General features: G+C 41.5%; 1 protein-coding gene across 1 annotated transcript in view; it reads left to right on the top strand.

Moving 5' to 3' along the window:
• IBTK (inhibitor of Bruton tyrosine kinase) overlaps positions 1-17,240 on the top strand; it is a 1,862,448-nt gene that overhangs the window by 1,486,379 nt on the left and 358,829 nt on the right. The window lies entirely within an intron of this gene.

Raw genomic sequence — 17,240 nt, forward strand, 5'->3', positions numbered from 1 at the left:
GAGATACCAAGCCTTCAAAAAGAGGAGTAACATTCCCCTCTCTTTACTGCCAGAAGTGGTCAGTTTCCTTTTTTTTCCGAAGAGACTGACTAGTTCTGCTTGATGGGTTTGGCATGATGATTAAGGATTTCACCTCACAGGCACAAGGTACAGAGTTTGATTCTGGCCTCTGGTTATTGACAAGTGGCTGTCATTATTTAGTGAATTCAGTCCTCACTGATTTGCCACAAAAGTTGAGAAAACCACAGATTTTATGAGGAACAGACAAAAAAACTTGAAGCAAAAATTTGGACATTCTGCAAAAAGCCGGACAGTTGAGAGGTATGAGCAATACTGGCACAGTGGTGCAGCAAGTAGCTTTGTCACCTCACAGCAAGAGGTTGTCTGAATTGATTCTCAGCTGGAGTACATTTTGTGTGGAGTTTGTATGTTCCTACTTTGTTCATGTGAGTTTTCTTCATGTACTGTGGTTTCCTCCCATATTCCGAAGACATGTAGTAGGTGCATTGGACACACTAAATTGGCTGTAGGTGTGAGTGCGTGTGCATGGTGTGGAAGAAAAACAGGGCAGGGTTAGCCTCCTGACGGTGTCAACTTTGGTTCTAGATGATGGTCTTTGCTGATGTGACACCCTTGACTGTATGAACAAAGTAGCAAAAGGGGGGGGGGGATGGATGGATGGATGTACCTATACTTCCAACGTGCTGTGTTTATGTTGTAGAACAGTTTGAGATCCCATTGGGCTTACAAACATGTAATAGGTCTGACAGGACAGGGTAGGATCTGTTAAGGATTATGGAGTGGCATCACCAGTGCTGTACACCATGGTTCTGGGACTAAGCCTGTAGCCAGGCTGAGGTTAAATTGCTTACGTGGTAGTTTCATCAGGGTGTGTGTGGTACTATTTATCAAGTAGCTGAATACGTTATCTGGTCCCTGGAGGAAGTGTTCTTAGTCTTGGACAGCACTTTCAGAAGATTTTATTTAGTGATGATAGGGGGTTTGAGAACTGTGAGAATTGTAGGGATTTGGATAGTCATGTCTGGAGTAAGTTTGCATTAAATTTGTTTGTAGGGTTATGGCAATGTTCAGTGAGTTAAGTAGGATTTGCCATTTTGTACGAGTTCCGAGAACTGAGTGTTGTTTTTTAGTTTTCTAGCGTAACTGAAGAAGAATTTGTAATTGTCATTCACTTTGGATGCCAAGCTGAGATCATAGGCTGCCTTAGTAGAGCTAACAGTCTTTGTAAAATTCTTAGTCCAGTTTCTAATATTTTCCCATTCTTTGGTGTCTTTAGGTGTGGTGTATACTCTTGAGTTTTTTCCTTTTATTGTAGATTTTAGTTATATCGGTGGACCACCAAAATGGTTTGCTTTTCAGTTTCCTAGTATATTTGGATCAGAATGGGGCCATGGATTCTGTGTGGTTGTTATGTGGGTATAAAGCCGATTGGTGAAGCTATCTGCTGAGGCAATGTGTGGGGTGATGTTATAAATTAATTTTGAGACTTTGTCATAGAGTTTGATGAGATTTATGCACTCGAAGTCATTGAATTTAGATGTATTGTTTTCATGGGGTTTAGACAGGGCAAATGTTACTCACTTATGGTCTGACTTCATCGGAGAGGGAGTTACTAGGGGAGTCACGCACAATGACTCTACATCGGTAAATAATAGTTAAATAATATTTTATTCTCTAGTTGGACTAGAACAATCTTGTCCATTGAAGTTTTATTTATTAGGTTAAGAAACATCTGCAGATATCCTGCTTTGATGATGTAGGTCAATTGATGGGTAAAGTCTCTCAGAAAGTTCTTATTTATGTGACATTCATGAAATTTAGGAACCTGCATGAATGCCTGGGGTAATGGAAGAGGTCCTATAACCGGTGATAAACTGATAGTTGATTTGGCTTTGTGTAATTCGGAGTTCAATAAGTTCAGTTTGTGGGTCTCTGGAAATCTGTTTAGAGCTGATAAGTTTTCTGTCAAATGTGGACACACCACTAAACTTGCCATTGAGTCTGAAGGCATTGTGGGCACTAAACCAGAGTATGGAGGAAGTGCTTTCTGGACATTTAAACCAGATGTCAGTAATTACCCATATATGGATGCCTTCCAAATGCAGGCGTACCACAAGGTCTGGTAGCTTGTTATTTAGACTTCTGGCCTTGGTCAGAGCTACCTTAATTTGATCGTGTTTTGATATTGATATGTTTGCTACATTGGGATGTTCATTGACTGATCTTTGCCTAAAAAGGCATTATGGTAACAGCAAAGTCTTTAGCTCATATGGGGAAGCCTTTTAATGAGAGGTGCAGACCATCCCTTGTAAAGTAAGTAGGACTTGGAAGCATTTTGTTCCAGGCTGACACATATTAGACCTCTAGAATGACACCAGTTATTTAGTTCATTGAAAAAGGAAAGATTCCACTCAGTGTTAGAATCTTGCCTGCATTTGTGACATACGTAGAGAACTTAGACATGTCTCTCTGCATCTCTAGAGTTTTTCTCCCAAGTCATTTACCCCCCACATGCACAACTACCATGTAATAGCTATATTTGTGTGGAGCAAGGATCCTAAGTGCCCTTAAGTTGTCTTAGATCCAGGCACCTGAAAGACAATTCACTGGCAGCTTGTCTTTGTCCAGCGTAGTGTTTGGAGAATCTGTATGTCTGTCTAATTACTAAAACAGTTGTGATTCTGGAGTGGCCTAGTGTACTGGTGTTTAAAATCTTTGTTAAAGTGAGATGGTATGCAAAGTCATCCCAGTGAAAGAGTCGACCCACAACATAAACTACTGGTTGTCACAATCAGCTGCAAGCAGTGGTCTGAGAAGGCTCTATGGTCAGTAGAGATCAGGATGAAGACCTGGAAGTTAACCGCAGATAAAGTTGAACAATTCAATGAATTACTCCGGTCTCTACCACCCCAAGAAGAAGAAGGAAATAGGTGGAGTTGAAGAAGAATGGCAGAGCCTTAAAACATATGTGTAGGACATCAGCATTGATATGTGGCCAAGCTAGGTATAGAAATAAGGTACACAAGGAAAGCTGGTGGTGGAATGCAGAAGTCCAGAAAGTCATCAAAAGAAAGGAGGAGTGCAGGAAAAAGTCGGAGACAAAGAACCTAAGAAAGGAGTTGCAGTAGCAAAGAACAGGGCATTGGAGGCACTGAACCAGCTTCTGGAAAGTGACTCAGTAGGTGGCATAAAGAAACTATATCAGGTTGCAAAGCAAAGAAAATAGGCAAACAAAACAAACTTCTCAAAAGTCCAAAAAACGAAGAATGGCAAACAAAAGGCAGAGGACAAAGTAAATTAAGCTTTAGTAAAAGCTTACAGAGTGAATTTACTTTGTCCCTCTGCCTTTTGTTTGCCATTCTTTGGTTTTTGGACTTTTGAGAAGGTTGCAAAGCAAAGACGGAAATAAGGAAGATACACACCCTTCATAAGGGATGCCAGTGTCAGCCTGCTTACCAGTCCACAGGGCATCAAAGGCAGATGGAAAGAGCATTCCCAGCAGCTTCTAAATGAAGAAAACCCCACAAAAGTTCTACTGCCCTAGACACAGCCTACAATAAGGGAAGAAGAGGATCCCACCCTAGAAGAAGTAAGAATAGCATTAAGGAAAATGAAGTCAGTGAAACCAGCAGGCTCAGATGAGGTCACAGCAGATATGATAAAGATGCTGGGTGAGATAGGGGAGAAATGGCTCCTGAGCGTACTCATAGCAGTGTGGGAGAAAAAGGCATATCCCAGATGAATGGAAAATAGGCATACTCTTGCCAGTGTACAAGAAGAATGGAGATATCCGCTACTGTGGTTCATAGATTAGTACTAGGCAAACTGTCCTTGTGGGCCATTTTTTAAGACTAGCCAATTACCCCATGTGAGAATCAAACCCTGCACCTTGTGTCTTCAAGGTAAACACCTTAACCATTCTGCCATCCTCCCACCCAGTAGTACAGAGGCATCAAACTCCTGTCACATTGCATGAAAGTTCTGGAGAGGGTGATTGATGAACAGATGCACAAAGTAGTAGAATGTAAGATGGGAGATGAACAGCTCAGGTTTGGATCAGAATGCGGTAGAACTGACCTGATGTTTCCAGTAAGGCAGATAGTTGAGAAGAAGGTACTGATGAGGAAAGAGTCCAACAGGGCATTCCTAGACTTGGAGAAGGCATATGACAAGGTCCCAAGAAAACCATTAAACAAATGCTCACATAGTGCTCTTACTTGGTCGAATAACTGTGGATACCATGTATGACTATCCATTCAAAAACTTGATGAGTTTATTATACCAAAGCACAGTAAAATCTGTTAGGTTCTGATGAAGTCCAGACAGGAAGAAGACGAAACCATAACCATAATTTGTGTTTTTTCAATATGAATTTAAGTTACTTAACAGTTTTTATTGTCGTTTGGTCTAATAAACTCAAGGTTTTAAATGGATGGTTGTACATGGTATCCACAGTTATTTGACAAAGTGGAAGCATTTGATCTGATGTCAGTTTTCATTTGTTCCTCAGTTCTTTGGTTCGGATGCAATCTTGTGATCCGACTCAGCTGCTTCTACTAGCTCATGGATCACTGAAAGCTCTTGAGCTCCTCCCTTTTCCCATAGTGCCCTAGTCCATAACATACCTCAGATCTTGTTTGCTGCCTTAGCTCTCAAGTCCGTATTTTTTTTTATTACAGTCAGTTTAATAATTGTTCCCATCTTAAACTTTACATCTTAATATCTATATCTATATTTTATATATCCTATTTTTTTTTCTTTTTTTAGCATTTCTTCCCTTCTCCCTTCAAAGTACATGTGTACTTCTGTATAATTTACCATTGTTGATAGTTCTTTCTGTACCTTTAGGTACTTTTGTCTTTACCATAATTGGTATATTTCTATATTTATAATTATTTAGATTAAAAAAAATCTTTATCTTTATACTTTTTCACTTCTTGGCACTTTGATTATTGATCTAGTTCTGTATCTTTCTGCCTTGAGTTAAAACGTCAGAGAAGCAGCCCTTGGGTTTTAAAAAATGTTCGGCCTGTGGCCAGAAAATTAACTGTCAGACACGCATTCTGAATGTGTTTACAATCTAAATCAGTCATTTAAAAATACAAAGTTTGAATGGTCACGGTTCAATCCATTCTGCCTTTTCTGCATCAGGACAATTTGATGTGCTCAGTAGATCTTAAGGATGCATGCTATCATATCAGAATGAACAGATGCTCCAGGAGATACCTGTGCTTCCATCTGGGAGCCATTCATTACCAGTTCAGAGCTCTGCCCTTTGGTCTCACCACAACTCCCAGAGTGTTCACTAAGTATATGGCAGTAGTGACAGTTCACAAGGATTCCGAGTGTTTATGTATCTAGACGAATGGCTCATCACGACACTGACCAGTCATAAACTGATACAAGCCCAAGATCACGTACTGCAGGTATGCTCTCATCTGGGTATTTCAATCAGTTACAGCAAATCTCATCTGGAACCAACTCAGATGTTAGAATTCATTGGTTCTTCTTTCAGTGTGATCATGCAAAAGCAGCATCTCTTCCTCTGGCAAGAGTTCAGACTATTCAGTTCCAGGTCAGGAAAATCCTCCAAAACTCTCTTCTTTCAGCTTGATTAATCTTCAAGCTTTAGGATGCATGTCAGCAGCAGTCATCCTAGCTCCATTGTCAGGGTACCTTATGAGGATACTTCAGTGGACATTAACTACTCAGTGGTCCATTCTTTGCAACCTCTGTCCAATCAGATAAAGATTACTCAAGCTTGCAAAATATATCTCCAATGATGGAAACAGTCAAGTCAAGTGCAAAAAGGTTGTCCCCACCCCAAGACCATAGTGACCATGGATGCCTCCCAGATCAGGTGGGGGGCACTTCCTTGAAAGGACACTCCAAGGCACATGATCCCCTGAAGAGGCCAACACACATGTCAGTGTTTTGGAAATGAGAGCCGTCCTTTTAGCGTTGTTCCCTTTCCAAGACATTCTCTCCACTGGGACTATTGCGATTCAGACAGACAATATGTCAGTTGTCTGGTACATCAGCAAACAAGAGGGAACCGTATCTTACACTCTGTGTCTAGAAGTTGTAAGAGTGTGACAGTGGGCAATCTCAAACAATCAATTTCTGATAGAAACACATTTTTGGGAAGTCTAGCATGATTACAAACATGTTAAGTAGGTCTATTCCAGTGCCTCATGAGTGGTCTGTCAACATGAAGGTGGTGGAGGATTTTCCGTTGATGGGGTCAACCGTGCTGTGACCTTTTTGCATTCCTTCTCAACAAGAAGTGCAGCAGGTTCTTTTTCCTCATTCCCCCCATCCGATGAGTCGCCAAGAGATGCTGTACTTCACGACTGGTGCACCAGTGTCCTTTACACCTATACCCCTCATCCCTAAATTTCTTCAGAAAGCATCTCAGTTGAAGAGCACAGTAATCTTCATTGCTCTTATTGGCCTCATCAGGTTTGGTTTCCCTTTTTTTGGTCTCATCTTCGCCCCCTCTTGGGTCCTGGATCCAACTCCAGACCTTCTGTCTCACCCAACAGACTCAACTCAACCAGACATTCTGGGCCTAAAATTGACTGCATGGTGTCTTCACTTCCATTAATTGCTAGACAGCCCAGGCTATTCTCCTAAGTCTGTCATATTTTTTTATCATTTCACAAAACTTCCACCAAAAAGCTTTACAAAAGTAAATGAAAAGCATTTTTATTTTGGGTACAACAAAATTAAATTACAGACAGGAGCAGAAAAGGGATCTAGAGTTCTGGAATTTCTAGCATCAGTTGTCATTGAAGGACAATTAGCTACTATCTCCTGCTTTCATGTTGGAATAGATAATTCATCTCTAGCATCTTGCAAACTTTGAGCTTTTCTAACAGGAACACTTTTCCTTAGACATTCTATTAAAGATCCTACACCTCTTTGGGGTTTAAATATAGTATTGCAAGCTGTAACCCAGTCTCCTTTGAATCTTCAGCTAAGACACAACTAAAATATTTAACTTGGAAAATTATATATTTAGTAGAAATTACCTTTGCCAGAAGGGTTTCTGAATTGCAGGCCTTGTATTCTAAGCCCCCTTACTTGGCTTTTCATAAAGACAGGTTATCTTTAAGATCCAACCCTTCCTTTCTTCCTAAGGTGGAGTCAGACTCTAATATGAATCAAACAATTTACCAGTCTTCTTTCAGATTTTTCAAGTAAAGGAGAATATATGATACACCTATTGGGCATTCACAGACAATTATGTTTTTACCCACATAGAATGAAAGATTTTAGAAAAACAGAACAACTGTTTGCATTTTTTTTCAGATTCAGAATTGGTCAGATCACTCTGTTAAAGTAACATTAGCTAAATAACTGACTGATTGTGTTACCATTGTTTATAATAAATTGGGCAACCACCAAGAGAACATTACATAAGATCTGTGGCTATTTCTTCAGCCTTTTTGTCTAGTGCTTCTCTAAATGTGTGTGCAGCTGCAACTAGGGCCAGTCCTCATACTTTTATTGCCGTTACAAATTTGATATGGTCTCTAGGGCCAGAGCAGCTTTTGGTTTAATGGTACTCAGCAATATCCTTCCTTGGAGTCCTCCCAGGGTTTAGGTAACAGGGGAGTCTGTCCCAAGAGTTGAGGAACAAATGAAAATTGACAACATCAAATAAAGAAGTAAGAGGGGGAGAATGATAAGTGTAAGTAAAGAAAACACTTTCTTTTCTTAATAGTACTGTATCTGTGTTGCATGGTTTTCCTTGCATGCTATTTTTCGGTGTAATGGGGATTGTATACAGGTGTTTTTATTTTTCGCCCCTATTATTTTCTTCTTGTGTAGTTATGAGAAACATAGGCGATGTAATGATAAGGAAAAAGGGAGCCTGGTTAAGGGGGCACAACAGAGTTCAAGTTAATGTGCTTTCTTTTTAATTCCTGCATGGGGAAATAACTGATTAGGGACTTTTGTTTTAAGACACAGCAAGTAAATGAAAAGAATATTGAATAATATAAGGCTTTTTTTTTCTAGCACTTGGAAATATGTATACTAAGTAGCATTTCTGCTGTTGGTCTTCATGCCTGCATGGAGACAATCTGACAAAGAGAAACTGGAGAAATTCTGGTAGTAGGTGATTGGGTGAGGGAAAAGAAAAAAGAACAGAGAAATTGACTAGGACATAATGTTCCCTGAAAACAATTGGGGTGTGACAACTTTAAAGGTAATACAAAACCAGTTAGCCTTGAAATCGTTTTCTCAGTTTTTTTAATGCAATGGGGATACTAATATAAACAAGTGTTTTTGTTTTTTCTTGTTCACCCTTCTTTTCTGTTTTTCTTTGCTCATGTTTGAAGAAATGTAGGTATTGCAATGAAGAAAAATGAGGAGGGGAAGAGATGTGGGGTGGGGGAGCAGAAGGGTCTGGTTAAGAGAGTATGACAAAAGAAAAATCGGTGTGCTCTTCCCATACTTGCATAGGGAAATGACTGGGTAAAAACTCTAGGCGTTATCCAGTAACAAGTTTATTACAAAGCATGTAAATGAAAAAGAATATTGAATGTTGTATGGCTTTTTTTGTGATAAACAAGGTATCCTTAGCAGTTTTGTGTCTGGTTTGCATGTTACTAGAAGACAATTTGATAAAGAGAAATGGCTAGGAGAAACTGTTTGCTGAAAGCATTCAAGTGTTTTCTCAACTCGGAGAGTTATACAGATAAAATCAAATAACACTAATAGCCCAGCTGTACCATCCATCTTAACATGACTAAACTTACTTTTTGGTTAACTTTAGCCTGTCTGTGTAACTATCAACTGAGACTTTAGGTTCTTATTAGGAAGCAAAAACTTCAGTATTTGAAGATATTCATAGTTTTATGTGTTATTGTTAAGTTTGTACGTTTTAGGAGAGTTTTTTTTAGGGGGGGGGGTTGTTTTATTCTGCTTGAGGGCTTTCAAAAAAAAAAAAATTTATGTAAGATGTGACATAAGTGCAAATGGATATGACATGAAACAACTGTATAAAAGACCAAAATGCCGAACAGTATATACATGTAACATAAAAGTTGCAATTAGAAATTTAGCAAAAGAGCAGTTGTATATAAAAGGTGGTAATAATAACTTTGTAGGAAAATGATGGTTTCTGTAATGTCTTTCAATCTGAATGGTCTTACAGATAAATATAAAAAAGAGTGAGTAGTGAACTCCAAACCACACCAACTTCAAATTCCTCCTACATTCCTACCTATCCTCTAAATGGATATGCCCCTGCTTTTCCCCTGCATGAGCCCCTCCTCAATCATCTTTTTTTTCCCAGCAGTTAAAGTCTCTCCCTGTCGACGCCTGTGTACAACTCAGTTCTGCTTATTACTACCATTCTTCTTCTTTCGGCTGCTCCCGTCGGGGATCTCCACAGCAGATCAACTGTTTCCATTTCTTCCTGTCCTCTGCATCTTGCTCTGTGACACCAACCACCTGCATGTGCTCTCTCACCACATCCATAAACCTTATCTTAGGCCTTCCTCTTTTCCTGTTACCTGGCAGCTTCATCCTTAGCATCTTTTTCCCAATATACTCTGCATCCCTCCTCAACACATGTCCAAACCAACGTAATCTTGCCTCTCTGGCTTTGTCTCCAAACCTTCCAACCTGGGTTGACCCTCTAATATACTTATTCCTAATCCTCTCCATCCTCGTCACACCCAGTGCAAATCTTAAGATCTTCAGCTATGCCACATCAAGCTCTGACTCCTGCCTTTTTGTCAGTGCCACTGTCTCCAACCCATATAATGTAGCTGGTCTCACTACCCACTTGTAGACCTTCCCTTTCACTCTTACAGGTACTCGTCTGTCACAAATCACTCCTGACACTCTTCTCCACCCACTCCATCCTGCCTGTACTCTCTTCCACACTCACCATTACTCTGAACTGCTGATCCCAAGTACTTAAACTCATCCACCTTCGCCACCTCTACTCCCTGCATCCTCACAATTCCTCTATCCTCCCTCTCATTCACTCTTATATATTCTGTCTTAGTCCTGCTGACCTTCATTCCTCTTCTCTCTAGAGCATATCTCCACCTCTCCAGGGTCTCCTCTACCTGTTCCCTACTCTAACAACAGATCACAATGTCATCTGCAAACATCATAGTCCACGGGGACTCCTGTCTGATCTCGTCTGTCAACCTGTCCATCATCATTACAAATAAGAAAGGGCTCAGAACTGAACCTTGATGTAATCCCACCTTCACCTTAAACGCATCCGTCACTCCCACCGCAGACCTCACCACTGTCACACTACCCTCGTACATATCCTGTACCACTCTTACATACTTCTCTGACACTCCCGACTTCCTCATACAATACCACAACTCCTCCCTAGGCACCCTGTCGTATGCTTTCTCTAAATCCACAAAGACACAATGCAACTCCTTCTGACATTCTCTGTACTTCTCCATCAACACTCTCAGAGCAAACATCGCATCTGTAGTTATTACTACCATCCTACCATTCTCCTAACTTACAAAACTCTACAGTTACTGCTGGACTGCTTTTCTTACCCCCATTTTCATTATATCTGAGATTTATATTTATATCTTATGAAATGTTGAAATTATTTTGTCTGGAAATATATTCAATAAGGAAAACTCTGAATGCTAAAATTATTTCCTTATATGGATAATTGCTTACTGTCACTACAGCCAATCCGTAACCAAAAGCATCTCTTCATATGTACTTAATTATACTGTCAGCATGCAGTATATAGTCTACCTGATATGCAGGATTAATGATATTCTTCGTGCTTCACTGTTGCAGTCATTACATTTGGGTAATCTGCTGGCAGGTTGCCCTCAGTCAGCCTGAGTAACAAAGTCTTGGGTCTTGCGTCGGTTGCTGTCCCTTCTTCCATGATGTCAGGTCGTCAGGGGTATAAAATATGCAGCTGACACCATTACATCAGCCTTTCTTGCCGCTCGGTGCCTGAAGCAGAAGCAGTTCGCAAGTGCCGGTCAGCCGACTCCTGAAATTTTTGTTTTTGAGTTTCAGAACCGAAGTTTTCAACTAAAAAGCTAAGTACCCCATTGGGGAAACTTTTTCTTGTTCCTTACCGATGTCAGTAAAGTTAATAATTGTATTACTTGTGGGAAGCAAATACCTCATAAGGATTTTCACTTGTACTGTATTCCTTGCCTAGGCCCTGACCACGATGTACCTTGCTTCGGTTCTGTGCTTTATTTAATCAACGCCCTATCTGTCGTCAGTACATTTTTGCTTCTAAATATTTTGGAGCATGGTTTAATTATCCAGAGATGACGTTGGTTAGCAATCCGACTACCAGAATACCTAAAAAACGCCAAGAAAAAGACAGAGACAGGCCGTTGAGGTCCAAAACTGCCGACAACGCTTCTCCTAAGCCAGTCACCAGTTCACCGGTACTCAGTGAGGCGCTTTCGCAGCCCCTGATACCCACTACTTCTGATTCGCAGGCCTCTTCTGAGACCCATTCAGAGTCCGGTATGCCGCGAGATGCTTCAATTATGGAACCCGCGGATGTCTCTACCTTGGATGGGTTCGGAGCCGCTGTGCAGGCACCGTCTTCTGAGGGTGTATTCAGGCCTACAGATTTGTATATTAAACCAAAGCAGTCTTCACAATGAAGGCCAAAATCTCGATCTATGTGTAAAAAACCGATGCCTAGGCCACATGTGCAGGCCCCTATGCCTAAAAAACAAGTGATCAAAATGGCTGAAGATTTAATTTACTCTAATCAGGGGTAGCCAATCCCCACCTTCAAAGAGGCCTAGAGCTGAACTTGACTGTGAATCTTCTGAACAGGATTCTATTTTTTCTGACTCTTCTAATGAACAGGCTTTTGTCTATATCTACTTATGAGAACTTTGATGCAGAGGATTCCATTCCTTCTGCTTCTCCCGCTGAGGATTTTTCTTTTGGGGAAACTTTACATACCTTACAGGAACATTTCCACTGAGAAAGTCAGGATTTTTCTAAATCCAAAAAGAGGCTTAGGGATTTTCTTCTTCTTCCTCAGCATAGGCCTTTGGCTATACCTCCTGTACTAGACATTGTTGTGTTTTCAGAATCCAGTATAGCCCCTAATTCTCTGCCTCTGGCCCCTTGTAAGCCAGACAAATACTACAGGGTTCCTGATTCCCACAAATTCCTTTTCAAAAATCCTGTTGCGGACCCTGAAACCATTTCTCAGGGGCCCAAGGGCATTAAGGCTTCTTCTGCTAAAAATCCTACCCCTTCTGATAGAGACTCCAGGGCTCTGGATAGATGGGGAAAAAGGTTTATACTTCTGCAACCTTGGCAATCAGGGCTTTAAACTGTCAATTTCATATGCTAAAATATCAGCAGCATATCATGGGGCTGCTTAAACAGAAAATGATGTTGATTTCTGACTGTGTGGAAAATAAAGATTTACAGGATTTATTGCATTCAGCTGAACAAGTTGGAAAACATACTTTGCAATGTAGTTTTGATTCTTTGGAGGCCTCTTGCAGGGCTGCTGTTACTGAGTCTGTGCTTAGAAGGCATGTTTGGCTTAAGGACCAATCTCTGCCTGATCATGTTAAAGCAAAATTGTTGGACGCTCCTTTGCAGCAGGACCGTCTGTTTGGCAATAAGCTATAGAAGTCCTAAAAAAGATGGAAGATAAGGCTAAATCTATGCAGACTGTGAAAGATTTCTTACAAGTACAACCTCCAAGATTTAGTAGGCACTGGCCCACTAAGAACTGGTCCTTTCCAGTTCCTTCCAGAGCCACTCAAACCAGACCCAGACATGCCAAAAGCACCAAGTTTCAGCCCCAAGGGACTTTCAGAACTAAGCAGTGGGGGGTGCCTCCTCTTCCAAATTTGGAAACAACAAGACACCCCTATGGTAAACAGTCTCAATGACTCTCCTTTAGAATTACCAAGCACTTACCTTTTAGCCACCCCTTTGGGGGGGACTGGCACTTCACGCAAAAAACTGGCAACTTATAACCCAGGATAAATGGGTTTTAAATATAGTGTCCCAGGGATACAGATTTCATTTCCACACATTGCCAACTCCAAGCGGTTTGCCAGGCCTGCCCCCAAATCAGTGTGCAGAGGCTCAGAAACAAGTACTTTCCCCTCTTAAAAATGGAGGCAATTCCACTAGTACCAGAAGAGGAAAAGGGACAAGATTTCTATTCCAGACTTTTCCTGGTACCCAGAAAAGACCAATCATAGCGTCCAATTCTGGACCTGTCTACTCTAAACACCTTTGTGGACATTCCAAAATTCAAGATGCTGACTCTTCAGCAGTTACTTCCTATGCTAGGCAAAGATGCCTGGTTGGCAACTCTGGATCTAAAAGAGGCATACCTGCATATCCCAATCAGGGAATCTTGCAGAAGATACCTCCGCCTCAAAGCAGGCTTTTTGCATTATCAGTTCTCTGCACTGCCCTTTGGCTTATCTACTGCGCCCGGGGTCTTTACAAAGTGCCTGGCTCCAGTAATTGCATTTTGCAGGCAAAGAAATATTCAAATATATCCATACCTGGACGATTGTCTATTTCAGGCAGAAAACAAGGCCATTCTTCTAAAACATCTGGCGTTTGTAAAAAGGGTTCTAACTTGCCTAGGGTACACCATAAACGAAAAGAAATCACAACTAGTACCCTCTCAAAAAATAACATTTCTGGGTGCAAGCTTGAATACAACTGCTCAGATGGCTTAACTTATGCCAGAAAAACAAATTCAGTTGGTGACTTACTTCAAACAGGTGGCCACAAAAACCCTGCTGTCAGCAAGACAAATACTGCAAGCCTTGGGGTTCATGGCCTCCTGCATTCTTCTAATTCTATATGCAAGACTGCATATGAGGAAACTTCAGTGGTACTTAAAATGTTTATGGAGTCAACATTCTCACAGCCTGGAAACAATGATTCCTATCATACCTTGCCTGCAACTAGAGTTCCTTTGGTGGACAGAGGCCTGCCATCAAAACAAGGGACTGCCATCACACCACCCCCTGCCACCCAAACCCTAACTACAGACGCATCAGACTATGCATGGGGAGCTCATCTGGCAGGGGAAGTGCATTCAGGGCAAATGGAGCTCGAATCAAATGCACCTTCATATCAATCAAAAAGAAATGCTAGCTGTACAGAATGCACTGACAGCCTTCAAGGACTACCTTCATCCATGGCAACTAATGGTAAAGATGGACAACACCACAGTTATGTGGTACATAAACAAGCATGGGGGATACACATTCCTACCCCCTCTGCAGACAAGCCATGGCATTGTGGAACATGACCTTGAGCTATCAAGTACAACTACAAGCCCAATTCCTGCCAGGAAAGCTGAATATTTTGGAAGACGATCTAAGCGGAAATCTCCTGGACCCACACGAATGGAAACTGGAACCACGGATTTTCAACATGTTGACACGCAAATGGGGGAGCCCAGACAGATCTCTTTGCCTCACCCCAGAACTACCAGTTGGACAAATTTTGCACAAGAACTCCTCACAAAAAAGCCTGGAAAGTGGATGCTCTGTCCTTCAGCTGGGAAAACCAGTTTATGCTTTTCCACCTTTGCCTTTGCTCTCCAAAGTTCTACTAAAAGTTAAACAGGACAAACCAAAGATGATTTTGCTTGCTCCAGACTGGTCTTGCCAACACTGGTACCTACTACTACGCAATCTGTCACAACTTTCTCCATGGCACCTGCCTCGGACACTGACCTTACTGTCTCAGCAGAACAACCAAATTCTGCACCCTCAGCTCCAAACATTGAATCTTGCAGCTTGGCCAATCACTTAAATTCTCCCTTAGCATCCCTCAGCAAACCTGTGATGGATGTCATTTTGGAGGCGAGAAGACCTAGTACCAGAAAATCTTATGCTGAGAAATGGAAAAGATTCTGTGCCTGGAATCAGTCTCAAGGGATGGCCACAGCAATGCCCAATTTACTTCAGATTTTGCAATACTTAGGCCCTTGTGTTCACAAGGGCCTATCTTTTTCTTCCATAAAAATCCATGCCTCACCCGTTTCAGTTCATTACAGCACAGAACCACCCCCCCCCTTCTCTCATCCTCTGTTAAAGCAGTATCTCAGAGGGGCCAAAAACTTAAGGCCACCCAGGAGAGCTCCAACCCCTGCCTGGGACCTTAACTTTGTATTGGAAAAACTCACTCTACCTCCTTTCGAGACCGCTGCTACTGCAGACTTAAAATTCCTTTCTTGGAAAACAGCCTTCCTTTTAGCAATCACTTCGGCTAGAAGGATTTCTGAATTACAGGCCCTTATGGCAGTGGAGCCTTTCATCATCTTTCATGCGGACAGGGTGTCACTCAGGGCCAACCCATCCTTCATGCCGAAGGTGGTATCCAGTGTGGCTCCTAATCAGTCCATTCATTTGCCAACTTTCTTTCCCAATCCATAGAACAAAGGGGAGCGGATTCTGCATTCATTGGATGTACACAGACAACTTAGATTTTACTTGGACAGGACTAAATCTTGAAGAAAATCTGAACAACTGCTGGTAGCATTTGCTGCAGAGGCAGAAGTAAAGGCTATTTCAAAGCGAACCATTTCCAAATGGATAAGCCATTGCATTCATTTCTGCTATAAGCACCATGGAAAACCTATCCCCCAGGGGATCAGATCCCATTCCACCAGGGCTGCATCTACTTCTACAGTCTTTCTCAGAGGTATTCCTACTAGGGATATTCTAGAAGCTGTTACCTGGAGTTCAGTTCATACTTTCACCAAGCACTATCACTTACCAATTATCTCTAAATCCAGAGCTGGCTTTGCCACTGCTGTTTTGCAGGGCCTTATAGCTGGTCGTAATACTGTATAAATCCATCCTCCCAACCTTAGCTTTGGGAATCTACCCAAATGTAATGACTGCAACAGTGAAACATGAAGAACATAGTACAGTTGTGTACACTTACCATAAATGTAGATGTTCGAGTGTATTCACTGTTGCAGTCTTGGTTACCCTCCCTCAAGCCCCCTGTTTCTTCTCTTACTATGCCTCTCCTTTATTTTTCTACACTTAAAAGCCTTTTTGGTGTATTTGCTTTTGTTTGGAGGTATACATTTTTGTGTTTACAATTATTTATATATTTTGCTCCCCATTTGGGGGGCACCTGACATCTGGGGCCAGAAAAACTGATGTAATGACGTCAGCTGCATGTTTTATACCCCTGACGACCTGACATTATGGAAGAAGGGACAGCAACCGACGCAGGACCCAAGACTTTGTTAATCAGGCTGACCGAGGGCAACCTGCCAGCAGATTACCCAAATGTAATGACTGCAACAGTGAAAACACTCAAACATCTACATTTATGGTAAGTGTACACAACTGTACTTTCTTTTTGCATCCTTTATTTTGTAAATGCAAAAATCCTTATTTCTGTAAAAGTCATATTAAAGTTTAGTCTGATTACAGAGTGATGTCCACTGTCACTACAACTACTCTGTATGCAAATGTTATCTGTTCATATTTGTTAATTGTACTCTCAGCAGGTGTTACTCTGCTTGATATGCATGTCTGTTATTGTTTAATGGAGCTTTTCTCCCTGGGCCTCCACTGAAAACTGGCTATTCTTGGCCCAGTGGACTTCCCCAGTCATCAAACTGAAATAAATAAATAAAATAGTTTGCAAATAGCTATGCTACAGGAGACACCTGGAAAGAAATGAACATTAAACCTCGACACGGCTATTAATAGGACGTGCTGGAGGGATAGATTCATCACCCAAAGACTCCCTATGCTGTGGAATAAAATCCCAGTATATGTGAGGCAGAGCACCTCGCTGGCCTTGTTCAAGAGAAATCTTGACCAATGGATGGGAGATCGCAGATATACCCCAGGGATTACCTCAGTGTCACTGCTCGACAGAGGCACAGCAAAATAATGGGTATAGTTCCCCATACTAAAGGGGTGGCGTAAGCCACAAAACTATGGGCTAGGCTTGTAAATGCCCTCGGGCAGATAGCCTAGTATGAACCTATGAACCTATGAACCTATGTGAATTTGATAAAGAAAGGTTTTCAGAATGGTTATTCAGCGGAATATCTGGGGCAGAGGAAAAGAGGAGTACTTATATTAATTGCAAGAGGAGCTCCAGTAGTGATAGATAATAATGTAAGATACATAGTACTAAGGGGCTACTGTCTGGGGGAGGTCGATTACACTGGCATGCATTTACATCCC

This window comes from Protopterus annectens, chromosome 1.part1, assembly GCF_019279795.1.
Source record: "Protopterus annectens isolate FY-2018-M chromosome 1.part1, PAN1.0, whole genome shotgun sequence".
Taxonomy (NCBI): domain Eukaryota; kingdom Metazoa; phylum Chordata; order Ceratodontiformes; family Protopteridae; genus Protopterus; species Protopterus annectens.